General features: G+C 44.1%; 1 protein-coding gene across 11 annotated transcripts in view; it reads left to right on the plus strand.

Moving 5' to 3' along the window:
* LOC144754962 (uncharacterized) overlaps positions 1–19,744 on the plus strand; it is a 225,443-nt gene that overhangs the window by 58,511 nt on the left and 147,188 nt on the right. For 4 of the 11 annotated variants that reach the window (XM_078643369.1, XM_078643806.1, XM_078643458.1 and 1 more), the window contains 2 exons: positions 17,933–18,065; positions 18,294–18,408. The exons of 4 other annotated variants lie outside the window; for them this stretch is intronic. The gene's annotated coding sequence lies outside the window, so the exon portion shown is untranslated. Of the gene's footprint in view, positions 1–17,932; positions 18,066–18,293; positions 18,409–19,420; positions 19,566–19,744 lie in introns of all 11 variants that reach the window. 3 more of the 11 variants (XM_078643541.1, XM_078643900.1, XR_013594886.1) reach the window with 2 other exon arrangements.

Below are 19,744 nucleotides of genomic sequence, written 5' to 3' on the forward strand. Positions count from 1 at the left end.
GAGGCCTTGGGCCTCGAGCTTCCTACGGTGGCTGTCAGGACTAGCCTTCTGATTGAGGTACTTCAGCCGGCATTAGCCTCTTCGGAGCCCCTGCTGCCTTTTAATGAGGCCCTCACTGACATGCTTCTGGGAACTTGGTCCAAGCCCAGCAGCTTCTGTGGACAGGATGATTGCCTGACGCCACCTCCCGGCCCTGGCAAACCCATTATTCCTCTCCTAACACCCTACCCCTGAGAGCTTGGTGGTCAAAGCCTCATCCTCAATGGGTGCATTCCCTACTGCTCTGCCAGGTAGGGAATTCAAGCTGGACCATCTTGGGAAGAAGATGTTTTCTTCTGCCAGCTTAGGACTGCGGTCGGTGAACACTGCATGTCTCTTGGGCCGTTATACACACACACACACACACACACACACACACACACACACACACACACACACACACACACACACAGTGTGGGATACGGTTGCTCAGGTGCTGCCGCAGTGCATGGAGGAGGCCCGGGCTGTGCTCACCCGCGCTGTTGCTGAGGGTCGAGATGCAGCAAAGTTCACCTTCCGGTGTAGGCTGGATACCGCCGACTCGCTGGGTAGAACGGTTTCCACGTCGGTAGCCCTGGGGCGCTACTCCTGGCTAAGAACGTCTGGCTTCTCTGGTGATGTCCAATCTAACCTTTTGGACATGCCCTATGATGGCCGTCGCCTGTTTGGTGACAAGGCGCTTGGGTGTTTCGAGAACTCTAGGGCTACAGCCAGATCCTTGGGCCTCGCGACAACTTCAAACCCCATGCAGTCTGCCTTTCCTGGCTACAGAAGGGGTGCCCCACCACGTTCCACACAGAGCCACAGGGTAGTACAAGCTACCCAGCCTCTGCATGGTCGGGGACGTGGGACCCTGCGTCATGGGTCTGGGGGCCAGCGGGCGAGCCAGTCCACCAAAGCCCCCCATAGCAGCCTCCAAACCTTCCTAGTCCGACCTTCCAGGGCCACCAGTTGCCAGTGGGTGGCAGGATCCGCCATCATGTCCCCCACTGGCTTAACATCACGTCGGACAGGTGGGTTTTGCAAATAGTCCGAAAGGGCTACTCCCTCCCCTTCGAGACTACCCCTCCCTCCATGTCACCAACACTCCATCCCATGTTGTAGGATCATTTCGCCCTCTCTGCCAGGAAGTTACAAATCTCTTTGCCAAGGGAGCTATTTAACACGTCCCTGTGCCAGAAGTAGGTTGTGGTTGCTACTCCCACTACTTCTTGGTACACAAGAAGGACAAAGGCCTGCGTCCTATCTTAGTCCTCCGGGACATCAACTGCTTCCTCCGGAAGGAGAAGTTCAAGATGTTAACCTTGGCTCAGGTCTTGTCTGCCCTCAACCCTGGAGATTTTATGCTAGTGTTGGACTTGCAGGACACTTACTTTCACATCCCCGTCTTGCCTGCCCACTGGCATTACCTACGGTTCACAGTAGGCCACACACATTTTCAGTTTACCACGCTCCCCTTTGGCCTTACCAATCTCCCACCTCCATACTACGACGGACTTCCTGCATTCGCTGGGGTTCACAGTTAATGCGCTGAAGTCGCACCTGATTCCCTCCCATATGCTCCATTTCATCTGAGCGGTTCTGGACACAGCACAGTTTTGGTCTATCCTACCTAGCAGCAAGTCCAGGATATTTGGGCTATGATACCGATGTTTCAGCCTCCATCCCGGTTTTCGGTGAGGATGACCCTGAGGCTGCTGGGCCTCATGGCCTCCTGCATCCTGCTGGTGGGTCATGCCAAATGGCATATACGTGCTCTGCAGTGGGACCTGAAGTTCCAGTGGGCGCAGCACCAGGGGAATCTTTCCGATGACGTTCAGATTTCGGAGGGGACTTGCAGTGGTGGTCCACGAACCAGGATTGGGTCAACGGCAGATCCCTCTCCCTTCCCCAACCTGAGTTCACAGTTGTGACGGATGCGTCACTCCTGGGATAGGGCGGCCATATGGGAAAGGCGGAGATCAGAGGCCTCTGGTCTCCGGCGGAGTCCAGGCACCACATCAACCTTCTGGTGCTCCGGGCGATTTGTCTTGCACTGAAGCCATTCCTTCTTTCTGTCAAAGGAAGAGTGGTGCAGGTGTTCACGGACAACACCACCGCCATGTAGTACTGCAACAAACAGGGCAGGATGGGGTCGTGGACCCTATGTCAAGAGGCTCTTCGCCTTTGGACATGGCTGGAACATCAGGGCACATCTCTGGTGCTTCAACACCTAGAGGGTTCCCTGAACGCCAGGGCGGACTAACCCAGCCACTGGTGCATGATGGATAACGAATGGCGTCTTCACTCGAAGGTGATGCAAGGTCTCTTTCAGCAGTGGGGAGAGCCTTGGTTAGATCTGTTCGCCACTAAAGAGAACACGCAATGTCAGCAGTTCTGCGTGTTGGAGTTTCCAAGGTGGCTCTCGCTCGGCAACGCTTTTCGTCACAAGAGGAGTTGCGGCCTCTCGTACGCCTTTCCGCCTGTACCACTTCTGCCAAAATTGCTGAACAAGATCAAACGCGACCGGTCCCAAGTCATTCTTGTCACTCCGGACTGGGCACGAAGAGTCTGGTACCCCAAGCTCTTGAGCATGGCCATCGATCCTATTGTTAACACATTTCTGAAGTGCATTACTCATCACTTTCCACCTTAACTTGATTCTTGTCCTCACTTATCTTATGTGTGCTCCCTTTGAGCCCCTACATAATTGTCCTCTTCGCCTCCTTTGAAGACTGCTTTTTTGCTTGCCATTACCTCTGCTCGCACGGTGAGTGAGCTTCAGGCTTATCTTCAAGACCTCCCTTTCTTGCAGTCCATACGGACAAAGTTGTCCTTCGTACTAAGCCCTCTTTTCTGCCCAAAGTGATTACCTCTTTCCACATAGGTCAGACCATCACATTGCCCACCTTCTTCCCTCCTCTGCACCCTTCCAATGAGAAGGGTATATTCCACTGTCTGGACCGAAAACGTGTGCTGTCTTTCTACCTTGACCGCACTAAAGACTTCCGGGTGGATGATCAACTCTTTGCGGATTAAGTGGGCACCAAGAAAGGTCAGACAGTGCACCAAGGTACCATCTCTCGATGGGTCGTCCTATGCATTTAGATCTGTTATTCTTTGGCTAAAAAGGAACCTCCAGTAGGACTGTGCACCCACTCTACCAGACCAACGGCAGCCACTACTGCTTTGGGATGTGGAGTTCCGCTGGTTGACATCTGTCACACAGCCACGTGGGCATCCCTGCACACGTTAACTAAGCATTACTGCCTGGACAGCCAAGTCCAGAGAGATGGCTTTTTTGGCCGTTTGGTTCTCCAGGACTTCCTGGTGTGAACTTATTTTGCAGACCCTCCTCTGGGATTGGTATTACTGGGGTATCTATTCTAAGGTAAGGAATCTATAACTAATAGTCTCTTTCAGATGAACAAGTTACTTACCTTCAGCAACGATGTATCTGTAAGAGACATATATTAGTTACAGATTCCTTACCTCCCCACCCATCCTCCCCATTCTGCACACTGACTTAAAAGGATAGGGACTCCCTTACAGTGCTCTAGTTTTGTGCACCAGGGGTCAGTGTTTTGCATGGCTCTGTGCTTCTGGCATGGAACGTTGTATCAGAACTGACGTTAGCGCGCAGGAGCGGAGTCTAAGTAGACACCGCTGCATCATCCCGGCGACCATGACGCAGATGACGGACGCGGAGTCGACTGATGCCACCTACCGACACGCAGGGGTACTGCTAAGTAAAAATTTATTTGGATCCAGTCTGACGCGGGTAATTCTAAGCTAAGTAATCTATAACTAATATATGTCTTACAGATACATCGTTACCGAAGGTAACTTGTTTGTTTTGTGCCTACCAGGGATGGTGCATCAATTGAGAAAGAGGGCGGATAATGAACAACATTAACATAGAACAAAAATTGGGTGGGTGCCTGTGCCCAGCCCTTGTGAACACCTTAATTGATAGTTAATCGTTCAGTCACCTGGCCCTGGGTTCTCCCGCGAGCCAGGGCATAATTACCCTTGTGTAGACTGCTCAAGAGGCCCAAAAGCCTCCTGGGCTGGCCCATATCACCCAAAACCTTCCATAGCCTGCTTGGTGGAACCAGGTCAAAAGCAGAGTTAAGGTCGATGATGGCAACATACAAGTTTTCCTGCCGACCACAACGATCTTTCAATATAGTAAAAGGAAACGGAAACCTGATGAATCGTGGATATCTTCTTCCTAAAGCCTGTCTGAAAGGGGGATACAATGGCTTTAGCTGCAGTCCATTCCTCAATCTTGCTCAAGACCAATTGGGCAGAAATGCTCTTCGCACAGTTGATCAAGCTGATCAGCCTGTAATTGGCTGGATGGAAGCTATCCCCCCTCTTATATATTGGGACGACGTCCGCTCCCTTCCAAGAGTCAGGCACTGGGGCACCACTGATAATGGCATTAGTTAAGAAAAGGTTATACCAAGACAATTTATCTCTTTCTAGCAGAAGGATATAAGCTGGAATGCTGTCTAATCCTGAAGCTCTACCTCTGGTTATTGCATCCAGAGCTGAGGATGTCAGCCAGGTCTAGGAAATGGCCAGGTACAGCTATAGAGTTGTCTGTTTACACAGTCCGGCTCATTAAAATGAGTTACTGAATAAAGATTGGAGAAATGATCAACCTAGATCTGGGGAGAAATGTTATTTGGCAGAGGTGAAGCAGAGACCTCTCTCCCCTCCACTTTACAAGTGCCCACAACCTGGTGGAGTTCTTAAGAGAGCAAGCCAATTTGAGTTCCTGCCATCTTCCTCCCATTCTTTCTTAGCCCGAGCCTGGGCCCTTTTGTACCTCTCTCCACCCAGACTGATTTCTGAGATGTCCTTTGTGAAGGATATCTACGTGAAAGTCTGAATTCCTTAATAAACCAATTGTTTACTTTATGAAAATTCTGTTTATAGCCGTTAATAGAACTATAAGGTAGTACAATATTTTCTTGAAGTTGTTGTGGAAGCAGTCATTGGCATGCCACACTCTTATAGGCACATGCATCAACCTATTTAGGAAGTCCAAACGGTGCGAATCGGTAAATTCGGCCGTTTGCGCTTCCTAAATACGTTTTTGGGATGCATGAAACAATGTTTTAAAATTCGCTTTTTTTTGCATTTCTTAAAAATGCGAATGCATTTAAGGAATCGCATTTGTGCGATTCCTTAAATGCAATGCATCAATTTCTAAAAAAATGCGAATTTTGAAATAGGAAGTGCAAATTAACACGAGGTTGACCCTCGTGTTAATTTGCGAAAATCTGTAAAAAAGCAAAAAATAGCATTTTTTAAACTGTCATGTTACAGACACACATGTCCTTAGGACATGTGTGTGTGAAACATGCACTTTCAAATACATTTCAGGGGTGCAGGTGGGGGGGTCCTTTGGACCCCCCCTTGCACCCTTGGAATGCATTAACAAATTGCGAATTGCATTTTCAAATTCGCAATTTGTAAATGCCTTCCCATTGACTCCTATGGGCCTTTTGGCCCATAGGAATCAATGGGATTTGCGAAAATGCACTTAGGAATTCGCAATATATTTGCGATTCGGTAGAAATTGCGATTTTTACCGAATCGCAAATAAATAGCGAAAAAAATGATGCATAGCATTTTGCGATTCTTTATTTGCGATTCGGTAATTTTTGCAAATTAAGAATCGCAAAATCTATGAATGATGCATGTGGGGGCTAGTTCTTGCAAATCGATTTCCCGAAGGTAGTGATAGATTGATCTTCACCTCGCCAGATGACCAAAATATCGTTGATACACACATATAACTGAAATCCCAATTGGCGCAGACAAACCATGGGAACAAAAGCAGTGATTGGGATAGAACGGGCCTGAACACAATTTTCCCTTGTCTATGTCGAATAGTCCCAAATCTCCATTGGTTGCAGTAGGAACAGGGTAGTTGTCCTTTCTCTGACGGAGGGGGCCCCATTAGACTTGACCTTTTCCACGTGCGCGATTTTTCAGGGTGTGTGGTGAAGTGCCATCGGTCACCTAACATACAAGAGAATATGTATGGCTAACCATATAGAACTATGGCTCCTGATAGCCAGGTGCCTTAGAATATGTGTGAGGGACACTGCCTGTTCTTTTCTATATTTTCATATATATCTCTTTTTTTTATTGTACTCTAATAAGCTCAGAAGATTACCTCTACCAGATACCTGTAAAAGACTGTCCGTTGGACATGGTCCAAACATCCTACACTTATCCTTATAAGATTGGGCACTCTCATTCGGGTGCACTGACCGCTCTATACCCTTAGACATATGGGGCTGACCGCTTGCAACAGGATACATGTGTAGTACAAGGGACATGGTTTACACACCCATCACTCATTTCTACTACGGGCAATCTGGTTTTTGGGTGTGCTGATTTTCCTAATGGGTCTTCCGCCCTTGGGTATACGACACTGACCCTCTAAAAACACATGCCAGTACATCATGGTGTTTGCATTTAACTTCGATGGAGGCCCATCTTTAGTGATTCTATTCCACGTGAAGAAGTGGCTGTGTGTGACGGAGGCACGAAAGCCGTCACCATTTAGTGCGCGTTCATTCAGATTCATGCTGCCCGCATGCGACTACTTTTCCCAAGTATTCATGGTCACGTGACTGCATCAGAGTGATGTGATATACAACCTGAGTGAGTAGCCACACACCAAATTTGGCTTTAGCTAGCCCCGTATCCTCTATTCAAGCAACAGCAATTACTCTATACCACCGTCCTCCATCTGCTGTGGTATAACGAATTGCTGGCTCCCCGTATACAGGTATGGGTCTCTGACCCTATGTTTGTTATATCTGTAATTTTTTTCTGCACCGAGGCAGCGTGTTCTTTGTATACAGGAATGAGTCCCTGAACCTATGTTTTTGTTCAACTTGAATCATTTGTGCATTAAGGTCGTCTTTTCTTTTCTTTCTTGTTATGAAAACGTAAAGAATGCTGCATTCATGTTAAAGATATGGAAGTTTCAAAGCACACTCTCATGTCGTAGGAAAGTTCTCAGTGCACATGTGGCAGGTGTTGTGTCTTGAAAACAAAGCACGCTGCCCCCATGCAGAGGTCAACTATTTTAAGCCCGTTTACTCCACTGCATTGCAGCTTTGTGATTGCAGTGCACATCAAACACGTCCGCTGTTTTCAACTTGAAGAATGCTGCATATATGTTTAAACTAGGCAGTGTTATCATGTGCCTTACAGCTGCATATTTTAATGGGGCAGTTGCTTCTGGAATCTAAGCACGCTGTACTTGTGTGTTAGGCTAACTAGCTCTAAGTGTCTCTTTTTGCCCCACAACACCACATGTTTCCTTTGGAAGTTACTGCACTAGGTTCTGCCTTTGTTCACCCTGTGCTGCCGCAACACAAGCCTGTTATGAGGCATGAGCCATCAAAAACATTGATACACAAACTTCAAGGCAGACACACGACTGCCTCCACGGTTTTGGCGTGTCTCCCTCTAGTGTTAACCACCATTACGCTGCCCGCTTGTCTCGATAAACCTTAGTGACATCTGAATACATGCTCGGAGAACGTATTAGGGACTTCACAGCCATACGAAAATACCTCAGTCACTATTGCAGACACCGCCTATGAGTATGTGGACAGTTTTTAATCTACATGGGCACACTTTTTCATTACACTTGTTCTGAAATGCCTAGAACTGTTACAGCCTTCCAGAAGACTTATTTTCTTACCATGCTCACCTTCCTATAATTCTTTATTAGGGCGGAGAGTCACCCTGAGCCGCATGCCATGGTGAGTTGAGGCACATTTCCCGACGTCGGCGGATTAACCTTTTTTAAAGTATATTATTATTATTGTAGTGAATCTTGTCTATAAATTATTTAATTTTTCACCTATACTAAGAATAACAAACATTGACTCTACAGTATATGGTTGGTTCCCGTTTGGACAGGTTTGTATGTCCTGGACTGAATAGCTTTGAAATGTAACGCTAGCACAGTTGTTCAAATGTCTGACCTCAATTTTTTAAAACCATTCTTATATTTCCTATGTATGCATTCTTTTTGGTACCACCAGTGAATTAACCACTCTATGAAGATTAATATGATCACTGGATGGTTTTGTATATTAAAACCCTTCTTTATACTTATATTGGTTCATACACCATTTTTAGGTCTCGCCTGAACCAGGCCGCATGCGTTGCTCTGCGAGGCTTTTAGTAAGGGCTTTAAACTCTGAACACACTCTTGCGTGTGTGCTTATTTATCCTTGCTGTCTCTCGTTATCACCTTCCCCTTTTCTGCCTTTCCCTCTCTTGCTTTGGGACCTTTTCAATGTTTAACAAAAAGCTGTAAAACCTGCTGACCGATCTTTGTACTTTTAATAAAGCGTTTTTTTAATCACCCTGTGCCTGGAAGCTGAGGCAGATTGGAGTACGAATAACCCCTGAAAAATAGACCTGGTCTGCCAGTTTCTAAGCATTAACCAAGGAGAAATGTATTCTGTGATAGCTTGAAGAGATGAACTGACCAGTCAGAGATCCCATGGCAGCTCTGTGGAGTCACAAATTCACCAGCTCCTTTTTGCAAGGAATTATGGGAACCAAATCATGCATGCCATGCCATCTGACCTTTTGCAGGCAACATAGTTCATTTTAAATCCCTCTTGCACAAAAAATTTCAGAATGCCTAAGAATCCATTCTTTTGAGGTCCAGAGCGTGGGGGTCTGTCTTCTATATCTATGCGTTTTAATACCAAATAATGAAAGAGCCTAGATTTTTGCACCATATAGGTCAAGGTAGTTTACGAGAACGATGCGTGCCCCTTGCATCTGTTCCCTGCGGCGTGTGCCTCATTCCAAGAATCCGACCCAGAGCTGGATGCTCCCACCACATTCCTGTGCCTTGGTAGCCTGGTTCATCAAATTGTTACCTTCTGAAATATTTAACCCCGGTTTGTCCAAAATGCCTTCAGTATTGATACAGGGCCAATTTATTCCTTTACATTTACTTTCCAGTTTGCCCAGTAACATTTTCTTTTTGGGAGGAGGTATGTTTTTTTTGATAATTCAAATGTAACTCCTGTAAAGGCGCACATTTCCACAGAAGATATTGCATTCACAGTGTATCCTTCCTGGTATATGGGAGATGGGTTTGGGCCGGAACGTTTTTCAAACGCATCCAATTTTCTTTTGTATATTTAGAAAGCTTTTTTCCTATCCTTGTGCTTGCAAACATGAATTGTATTAAAAATAGAAGCCTTGACTGAGCCAATAGACTCTTCGATAAATATTGTATGCTGTGTTTTTCTATGCCAGGCGCACAACATATAGACTGTTCACACACTTTCTGTAGAATGCTTCGTTCTGGGCAGATAAACTCTAAGCCCCACCCTACTTGTATCCTCGTTTTAGTGCAGCCTGATGTAAACAGTAATTGTAATGTATTTAGATTTATATAACGCTTACTACCCCTGATGAATTTTGAAGCGTTTTTTGGCGAGTAGCATGCTACTCCAGGATCCCAAAATGATTAGTGGTTAATTAGTATAGGGAAATATAAAATGTATTTGAGAGCTGGACATGTTGGTCTGTTAGTTGGGTTAAAAAAGATAGTGGGGGGATAGATGAGGGAAGGTTTTGCATTTATATAGCGCTTGCTACCTGATGAAGTGTTGAAGGGCTTTTCGGCGAGTAGAATGCTACTCCAGATCCCAAAAAGATGAATAGACAGATCATTTATAGTGGGTAGGTTGTTTTACTGTATACACACAACTGTACAAAAATTAATACAATTCCGTTGTAAAGTTGTATCCAAGAGGCAAGTATAGTCTCTGATAATAATGTATACAATACTGATACGTTTTAAGTTGGCTTGCCATCAAGACTGATGTCCCGTAATGTTGATGCAAAGTCATCTGTGCTGGAGTATCTTAGACTCTTGTTGAATTGTACCATCCACCTTGTAGGTACTGCAATTTGTATCAGGTCCACGTTGTAGGCAGACACAAACGCCTAAATTGTGCAATATTTATATTAAGCATAATGTAGGTGAACAGATGACAGTAACCACTGTACAAGCTGTATTAGGTGCTTAGAAGTAGTGTGACATAGAGGGCAATAAACACTCCACTAAATCTTTTTTTTTATTATTAACAGTGCTCATAAGACCATACAATTCAATACCATGTACAAATAGCCCATTGGGGAACAGTTCAGGCATCATCAGGGTATTATATATCCGAGAAACACAAGTGTCTTTCATGAATACAAATTGACTACTCCTCCAAGGACTGCACTGTATTATTGACACGGGCGAAAAGGCAAACAAGCAGTCAGGAGGCGCACTGATTGTATACCCCCCACCTGACAGGATGGTGACAGACCCCAACCACCTGCATGGGAAACGTGCCACCTCATTTAATAGCTGCCAGACGCTTTACTATGTAAGCAGACTGGTGGTTTACAACTGCGCCTACGTTGGGGCACCACATGTTTTTTCCAGCATAATCTGGTGTACTTCCCCTGTGTGGGATGATAGCACCCACTGAAAACTGCACCGTTGTGTAGTCTGGGACAGTGCAGCTTCCATGTTATTCTGAACTGGGCCTTAAATTTCGGTACTATTTTGTGTGCCTATTTAATTCGGGGATACAAAGAATGTGGTAACAGCCTATATGCAGGCACTAACAAAGCTGTTACTCACAAACTCCAGATGGTGCAACACGCAGCGGCTAGGCTAGTGTTGAAATGGCCGAGAAAATCATCAGCGTCAGTTGCATTAAAAACCTTGCACTGGCGACCGATCATCAAACGAGTCCTTTTTAAAATCCTGATTATCACTTTCAGAGCCATCCACTCCCAAGGGCCGAAATATCTACAGGGAAAGTTCGCTAGGTACCAGCCGATGCATACCTTGCGGTCCTCAAATGCCAACCTGTTGTCGGTCCCGGCCTTTAGACTTAGCACGAGAGGGGGCAAATCACTGCCAGTCCTGGGATCCAAAGCCTGGAACACTCTTCCCCCTCACCTTCGGGCTTTAGAGAGGGAAAACGACTTCCGGAAGGCACTGAAAACCTGGATTTTCAACTTACAGGACTCCCGGGTTAGAACACTAGTATGACAGTGGGAAAAACTAGTATAAGCAGCCTGACCATGTGATAGATCTTCTGGTCATCAGTGGCGCCTAGATGCTCCTTGGAGCGACAGCTGCGCGATATAAATGCATAATTACATTACATTACATTACATTACATAGTAGGGTAGGACAAGGAAGATTGAATTTCTATGGTGGCAGAAATGTTTTTGTCAACGTGCTTTATGTCCTAAACACTCTCCCGTACCCTGAACATAATGAAATTACGTAGAATACACCTCTGCGTGCCTAATGCTGCCATTTGCCTTTCAAGACCAGTGATTAATGTGGCTTTATCAAGTTCAAAGCCATTAGGCGTTCCCGACCGGTCTGATACTTGCATATGGAAAAGATGGGTTATTTGGAACCTAAAGATAGATAAACATATTCATAGGTCACGATTTATGTCTGCATCTAATATAAAACTGTAAATTAGGAGAAGTGAGAAGTTAAAGGCAGCCGCTAATCGAGCTGCATTTGTACATAGGCCTTCCTATATTATGAGATCTATTCCTGCTTCAGTCTTTAATTGTAATGAATACTTTAATACCCAGGCATGAAGTCATCGTCGAGCTGTTTAGATAATCCACCTGTCTCGCCACCTCTTCCCCACTGCATCCTTAACCAGTGGCCTAGCCAGTGTGCCCTGGGCCCCAAGGCAAGACAGGGAAATGTGACCTCTGCCCTTTATTTGGACTGTGGAAAACAGCAATAATCATTGTTCTCTGGGCCCCTCAGAACTCTGTTTGAACTGTGACAAACAACAGTTATCAGGGTTCAGTGGGCCTTTAAGGCAACTGGGACCTGGTGCCACTGCACCTGCTGCACCAATGGGAAGCTGAGCCCCTGCCCTTAACAGCTTCTATTCTAGCACCACTGGAGAACCGAAACAGCCAAGTAGTGATCTGGCCATATATGCAGGCATGCAGCCGCCTCTTCGACTGAAGGGATTTAAGTCGCATGAAAGCAGCATGCGGTAAACAACCATTTTCTGAGGTAAAGTCTGTTCCAACCTGAATCCATTTAAAACCAGGGACGAAAACACGGTTCATCGTCATCCCTTGCTTATCAAAAGGGTAAAACAGATTAATCTAACATTACAGTGTACCACATAACAAATTGTGATTCTGTTTACAAATTAAAACTCGCATGCATATAGAAAGGGCAGCCTTTAGCCAAAATAGCAATTTTCCCTACCCTTACTGTTAACACATCTTATACAAAAAATGCTAATTACATTGTCATCCGGAAATAGTCATTAGCGCCTACTCATAACCAAATGCCACTTAGAATTGTCTTTCACTTCAAGCTTTCAAAGGTAAATTGATATAAAAGCAGTATTTAATTTTTTGATGTTGTGTACTCTTACCAAAATTTAGAGCATCAATTTTATATAACACACCATAGAAAAAGGAGTTTATATATACTAAACCTCCAGAAACGTGTGATTAAACAGTTATAAAGTCACGTCTAGCTTAGTTAGTTTATAGTCTTCTTTTTTTATAGTAATTATTTCATATTGTTACTGAATATTCATGGCAAAACACTTATAAGGTCCCAAAGGCGAGACCTATTGGCTATGACAATGCTTGTTATTGATTGAGTACATTGAGCGGCAGAACTTTTGATTAAGTCCTGAAGAATGCCGCAAACACCTATTTGGAGGGTTAATAGGCTGAAACATGTTGACCTCTTATTGATTCTAAAAGTGCATATATATTTCTCCCACAGTGTCCTATTTTTAATCCTGGCCCAGGGGCGTACAAATAATGAAAACCGCATACCCTTTAGCAAGTTTTAACTTTCACTCTGCTGCCCCCACTACCCTGAGCTCATTATTGTGGTATTTAGTATACCTTTCTCAATAACAAAATATGCCTGAACTCCTCCCTCTCAGTGAGGGGGTTGTTTCATGGTGCAAGGAGATTCCCAATAAGGAAGCATGCCAACTATGGGGGGTGAGGGAAATCATCCTTTTGAAGGGATATTTCATCTTAGCTAGGTCTTCATTTGCAACAGTAATTCTCAGAGACCCAAGGGTTTCTTGATTGTGGTAGAAATGCATTTTTACCCCTTCATTGTACGTTCAAGCACAGACCATTGCATGAAATGTGATCTATGTAGGGAAAATACTCTGTGCACTGACAAAATGTGTTAAAATAACAGAAAGTTGATAATCGCAAATATAACTTGAATGTTAATTCTAGCATATTTTTGATACCACAAGGTATAAGAAATTTGGGGATCTTTATCTGATATCTTTATCAGTAAGTTATCTGAAATGATTGAAAATAAACTTTTCCAAGTATTATTTCGAAAGATTAAGTAATTGGTCTTTTCTAAACTAACCCCAGTGCGTATGACTACAATAACAACCGCTCTCAAATCAATATTGTGCTTGTTTTAGTGAGAAAGCTAAATGATGTAGGAGAAACCAGGAACTGGCGTCAGTATTTTTCTTAGGATGCTTCAAGTTCGAGAGTGAAAACACTTTTTAGAATGCCCCAAAAATTGTGATAAAGATATTTCAATATGTTTGACAAAAAGAATAGGTACATTTAATGACGTTATTGAAATTCTGAACTAACAGGAACAAATATTTACACGACATTACAAAAATATTAGAGACTAAATTTCAGCAATATAGGAAATACTGAGGTTCATGTACTAATAATCCATTTGGTAAAAAGTGGTTGCTTGTAGAGTCAGCACACTACTTTGTCTGTGATAGCTTTTAAATAAAGGCATTTTTAATGCACCCCATTTTACTTTCAGATTCACAAATGTCCCCTTGGGTTACTACCTCCTGTTACTGTTTTTCAGTCCACATATGGTTTCAAAGCTCAATACATACCTTAACAATGTATTAAATATTCAGAAGGGAAACTATTAACATTCCCCTTCCAAATTCTGAATTGTTAAATGGACTTAGTACATTTCAAAAAGGGGTTTAGCATTTGCAAACTCTGTGAATTACTGAACCAGTAGATTTTTTTAACAATAAAACATGAGCCAATTTTTCTCAATTCCCTCCAAATTAAGTTTGCTAATATTGTTAGTTGAATTATAATCGGTGCATGTACCTATTTAGTGTTAGTGTTGCTTCAGATCAAATAAAAACCATCACACATAACTCTTACACAATACTTAAAGACAGAATTTCTGACATCCAGCGTTAATGTTTTGTTAAATATATTTACAAAAGTCACTTAAACAGGAAAGCAGCTAAAGCAGTCTCTGGACATAAAATAGGATGTAATCATAATCTTTAGATACATTTTCTGAGTTTCAGGAACAATGTGTGTCTTCTGGGTTTACTCTAAACCACTATAAAAAACATATTCAATGATTTTAGATTTGATCTGGTTTCCATTGCAGACAATAATGTAGATTTAGACCAAGGATCAATTCCACCCATGGCTTTTAAAATCTATTTATCAATGATCTGTATTAGTGTTATCGCAACTAAAACTGTAATAGAACTGATCTGAGAGATGGACCTTCAAGTATTATGCTCAGTCAATTTATTGAACAAACTATGGAGTTAAAATCTGAATAGATTAGATCCTCAAGCATTGCCTGACCACTGTATTTTACATCAATAGATTACTAATCAGCACATTTTCTCTAAATACAATTCAGTCATCTTCAATTTTTCACGGAGCTCGTGCTGGGTCTGTTAGAACTCTTTCAAAAATATGACATTTAAATGTCCAAAAAATCAGGAATTCTAGTTTCAAGCCTGGTCAAACCTTAATGAATGCTACACCAAAAGATGCCCTTCTGTTCCTAAATTTTATTGTGCACCATGTTTCAGAAATGGCATGTTTTTGCTTTCGGAGGTAAAATTCTAAACATATTTATTGTTGTTGCCATCCGAAACATTATCACTAATTGGGAAGATAACAACAAGTGGTCTTGTGATGCTTGCTGGAATGGGAAGTGTTTAATCAAAAAGTGGATGGAATTCAAGTTTAGGAGACAATTTTACAAAAGTGTATGGATTTTGTATATATTTCAAATTGTTGATCTCCAAAATGGCCTAAATAAATAAATTGAAATGAAATTCAAGTTTATCATTTGAATCCTATTGTTGGAAAATATGTGATTTTGAACCCCATGAAGTGGTTCCTTTCCAGAAAGCATTCAGGTTGTAATCATGAGTCAAATAATGCTGAGGAGGTTAAAATATTCAAATTGAATTCTAATTACATATGAAATGTTCATTGTTCAATATATTTATCTTAGTATTTTAATGTGAGGACTTTATTGCTTAAGCTAAATAATTAGAATTTGTTTTTCTATATGTAGGAAGCATTACATTAATGAAATCACTGTATCCTACCTTCTTTGTTTCCTTTCCTGTTCTTTATGAACATTTCTATTGTTAAACTTTAAAGATTGCCCGAAATTAGGAATTGTGCTCTACATAACTTTGCTGTGTTACAGTATGTTGATTTTTATGTACTACTTTTGTCTCTTATGCGTATGGCGACTGATGTTTTGTTTTGCTTTAATAATCAGCCTATGTTTATTAGGTTTTATTATTCAATAAAATGTTTCAAACACAACAAATGGTAGTTGATATGTATTTACAACTGCAGTGTGGGTGTGTCTCTCCGCTTGGACGAGTGTGGGTGTGTCTCTCCACTTGGACGAGTGTGGGTGTGTCTCTCCACTTGGACGAGCGTGGGTCTCTCCACTTGGACAAGTGTGGGTGTGTCTCTCCACTTGGACAAGTGTGGGTGTGTCTCTCCACTTGGACAAGTGTGGGTGTGTCTCTCCACTTGGACGAGTGTGGGTGTGTCTCTCCACTTGGACGAGTGATGGGTTTGTCTCTCCACTTGGACGAGTGTGGGTGTGTCTCTCCACTTGGACGGCTGTGGGTGTGTCTTTCCACTTGGTCAAGTGTGAGTGTGTCTCTCCACTTGGACGAGTGTGGGTGTGTCTCTCCACTTGGACGAGTGTGAGTGTGTCTCTCCACTTGGACGAGTGTGGGTGTATCTCTCCACTTGGATGAGTGTGGGTGTGTCTCTCCACTTGGACGAGCGTGGGTGTGTCTCTCCACTTGGACGAGCGTGGGTGTGTCTCGCCACTTGGACGAGTGTGGGTGTGTCTCTCCACATGGACGGCTGTGGGTGTGTCTTTCCACTTGGACGAGTGTGGGTGTATCTCTCCACTTGGACGAGTGTGGGTGTGTCTTTCCACTTGGACGGCTTTGGGTGTGTCTCTCCGCTTGGACGAGTGTGGGTGTGTCTCTCCACTTGGACGAGTGTGGGTGTGTCTCTCCACTTGGACGAGCGTGGGTGTGTCTCTCCACTTGGACGAGTGTGGGTGTGTCTCTGCACTTGGACGAGCGTGGGTGTGTCTCTCCACTTGGACGAGTGTGGGTGTGTCTCTCCACTTGGACGAGTGTGGGTGTGTCTTCCCACTTGGACGAGCGTGGGTGTGTCTCTCCACTTGGACGAGTGTGGGTGTGTCTCTCCACTTGGACGAGCGTGGGTGTGTCTCTCCACTTGGACGAGCGTGGGTGTGTCTCTCCACTTGGACGAGTGTGGGCGTGTTTCTCCACTTGGACGAGTGTGGGTGTGTCTCTGCACTTGGACGAGCGTGGGTGTGTCTCTCCACTTGGACGAGTGTGGGTGTGTCTCTGCACTTGGACGAGCGTGGGTGTGTCTCTCCACTTGGACGAGTGTGGGTGTGTCTCTCCACTTGGACGAGCGTGGGTGTGTCTCTCCACTTTGACGAGCGTGGGCTTGTCTCTCCACTTGGACGAGTGTGGGCGTGTCTCTCCACTTGGACGAGTGTGGGTGTGTCTCTTCACTTGGACGAGTATGGCCGTGTCTCTCCACTTGGACGAGTGTGGGCGTGTCTCTCCACTTGGACGAGTGTGGGCGTGTCTCTCCACTTGGACGAGTGTGAGCGTGTCTCCCCACTTGGACGAGTGTGGACGTGTCTCTCCACTTGAACGAGTGTGGGTGTGTCTCTCCACTTGGACGGCCGTGGTTTAAAAGGAGGGCAGGGGTCGTAGCCTTTTAGGTGCTCGGGTTTACACACCAAGTTACGCTGCTCTTTCATCTTTCCAGTAAGTACATACAACGGGGACTGCTTTCGAAAATATCGAGCATCATTGGGAGATGAGCCGGGCAAACGATAGACTTGGGTCCATGTATACTGTTATTATATAAGTATATATGGTTTTGGCAAATGGTAATCTTGAAAGGCTAGAGGGGAAGCTATGTAAACCAGGACAATGCTGTGCATGTTGTTATTGTTGTCTGTCTTACAAGGGCTACTCCACAATACAGGGCGGGGTGTTGCCCTAACCAACAGTTTAACTGTAGGGAGTATAATGTATACGGGCGGCGCCCATCCTGTGCTATATAGCAACGAAGGATTGTGGCCACTACTCCGAAATCGGATATGTTATTTTTGGCTTTGTGTCAGTTATAATCGCTGCCATTGGGGAGCATACAAGGCACTATAACAAATGCTAATAGGATGATGTAGTTAAACCCATATGGGTTGTGTTTTAAAACAAAACTTTAAAACTGTTAAAAGGGAGGATGTATGTTATTTTAAAGCCGAGCATGATAATATGAAACATTCAGTGACTATATCTGTTTTCACGTGATAGCATACAAAAACAGTTGGCAATCTCATTTTCTAGGTCCGTATTATGGGACAGGGCGTGATATTTCGCCCATGACAGATATATCTGTTTTCACGTGGTAGCATATAAAAACAGTTGTCAATCTCATTTTCTAGGTCCGTATTATGGGACAGGGCGTGATACTTCGCCCATGACAGTTATATGACTTTGGCCATCCGGGGTGACAAACTGGATGCCTGCTGAGTCACCACTGTAGATAACAACGCTGCTTCTTTGATTCAACAAGAGGTAGGATATTTGGAACCCATGAAGATCTTGGGACCAGCCCTTTGTCAAAGCAAATTAAACAGTTATAAATCTGGATATGTGCCCTGTAAAATTGTACCACATTTTTAAAGTAACGGGCAGAGAAGAGTCGTAATATCTAGATGTACTAATGGGAAGAAGGGGGCAAACAAAGGGGGGGGGTGTAGGCTACCCTTACCTGTCTTACAAGGATTTCTTCTCCCCTTACAGATGGAACACACGAGTTTCTAAGAGTATCCTTCCAAGGTGATTTTACCTTGGAAGTTTGAAACATATTTTCTATGAGCAGATTACCTGACTGTACACTCGCGGAACCCGACGATAGGTGGGTCAAGTAATCTTGGTATCATTTGTACTCTGCCAAAGTCTCGCTTTCCATCCGTATAGACTATGGGGGGAGTCCAAATGATTGATAAACTGGCATTGTGTTGAAAACAGAACATGTAGGCACTCTAACAGGGTTACTCTTGTCACTCTTTGTGACTAGGGCCATAGCGTAGAGTATTCTTAGATCGTTATGTTGTCTGAGACGGGCTATGTTATTACTGCTGTTGCTTGTCGCTTTCTATGACTGAGGGCGCAGTCTGGAATATTCTTAGGGCCTCATTTATGAAAAGTGACGCATCGCTGCGTGAAAACAGCGATGCGTCACTTTTCACTGCGTCCTCCTTGCGACACCAATGATGCGTCATATTTACAGTATGACGCATCATGTCGCAAGGAGTTACAGATACGTCAGTATTTCTGATGCATCTGTAAGCGCAAAAGTCACGCATTGCTGGGGCGTGTCACAAAAGTGACGCAACTCCAGCAATGCGTCCTTTCACATGGGGAAAGCCCCATGTGAAAGGGCTTGCGTCAGTCTTACGCCTGCTGTGAGGCAGGCGCAAGATTTTGACGCAACATCGTCCTAAAAGTGACGCAGTGAAATCTCATAGATTTCACTGCATCACTATTACGAGGCTTTTTGCGGGGGAACGCCCCCTCTGCATACATTATACCTGCCGCAGGTATAATGTAGCACAGGGGTTTACAAAGTGACGCATCTGCTTAAATGCGTCACTTTGTAAATAGTGCGCAACAGGAGGCATATTTTACGCCGCCTATGCGTCACAAAAAGTGACGCATCGGAAGCACAAAACTGACGCAAGGCCTCATAAATGAGGCCCTTATATCGTTATGATGTCTGGGACAGACTATGCTGTTGCTGCCCGGGGGCACCTGACTGTCCGGGTTGTCCCTCCACTTACCATTGACATTAGGTTGATCTACAGGTTCTGTTTTTGCGTAACATACACTCACTCTCTTGGTCATTGTGATTTCCCTTCCATTTTCAGATTACATATATATCTCATTTTTCGGGTTTTGGAACTGACTGGTCTTTTTAATTTCTTCAACGCTTACTACGAACCTGCTATACCTTGGGATTACTACGAATTCGCCATACCTTGGGACTATGAACATAGTCCCATTTTGATGCTGGTAAGCTTACTGACCTTACTACTCCCACTGTCCCGGACAGCACCGTGCTGCATTGGCCATATACTATGACCCTGTAATATTCACACTGTAGACAGATACTAGTTGAAATATATTGATCTGGGCTTTTGACCTTTCAACTGTTTCCTCTAATCCGCCTTTTTCTCTCGACTTCATAAACC

Source organism: Lissotriton helveticus, chromosome 1_1 (genome assembly GCF_964261635.1).
Source record: "Lissotriton helveticus chromosome 1_1, aLisHel1.1, whole genome shotgun sequence".
In the NCBI taxonomy this organism is placed as follows: domain Eukaryota; kingdom Metazoa; phylum Chordata; class Amphibia; order Caudata; family Salamandridae; genus Lissotriton; species Lissotriton helveticus.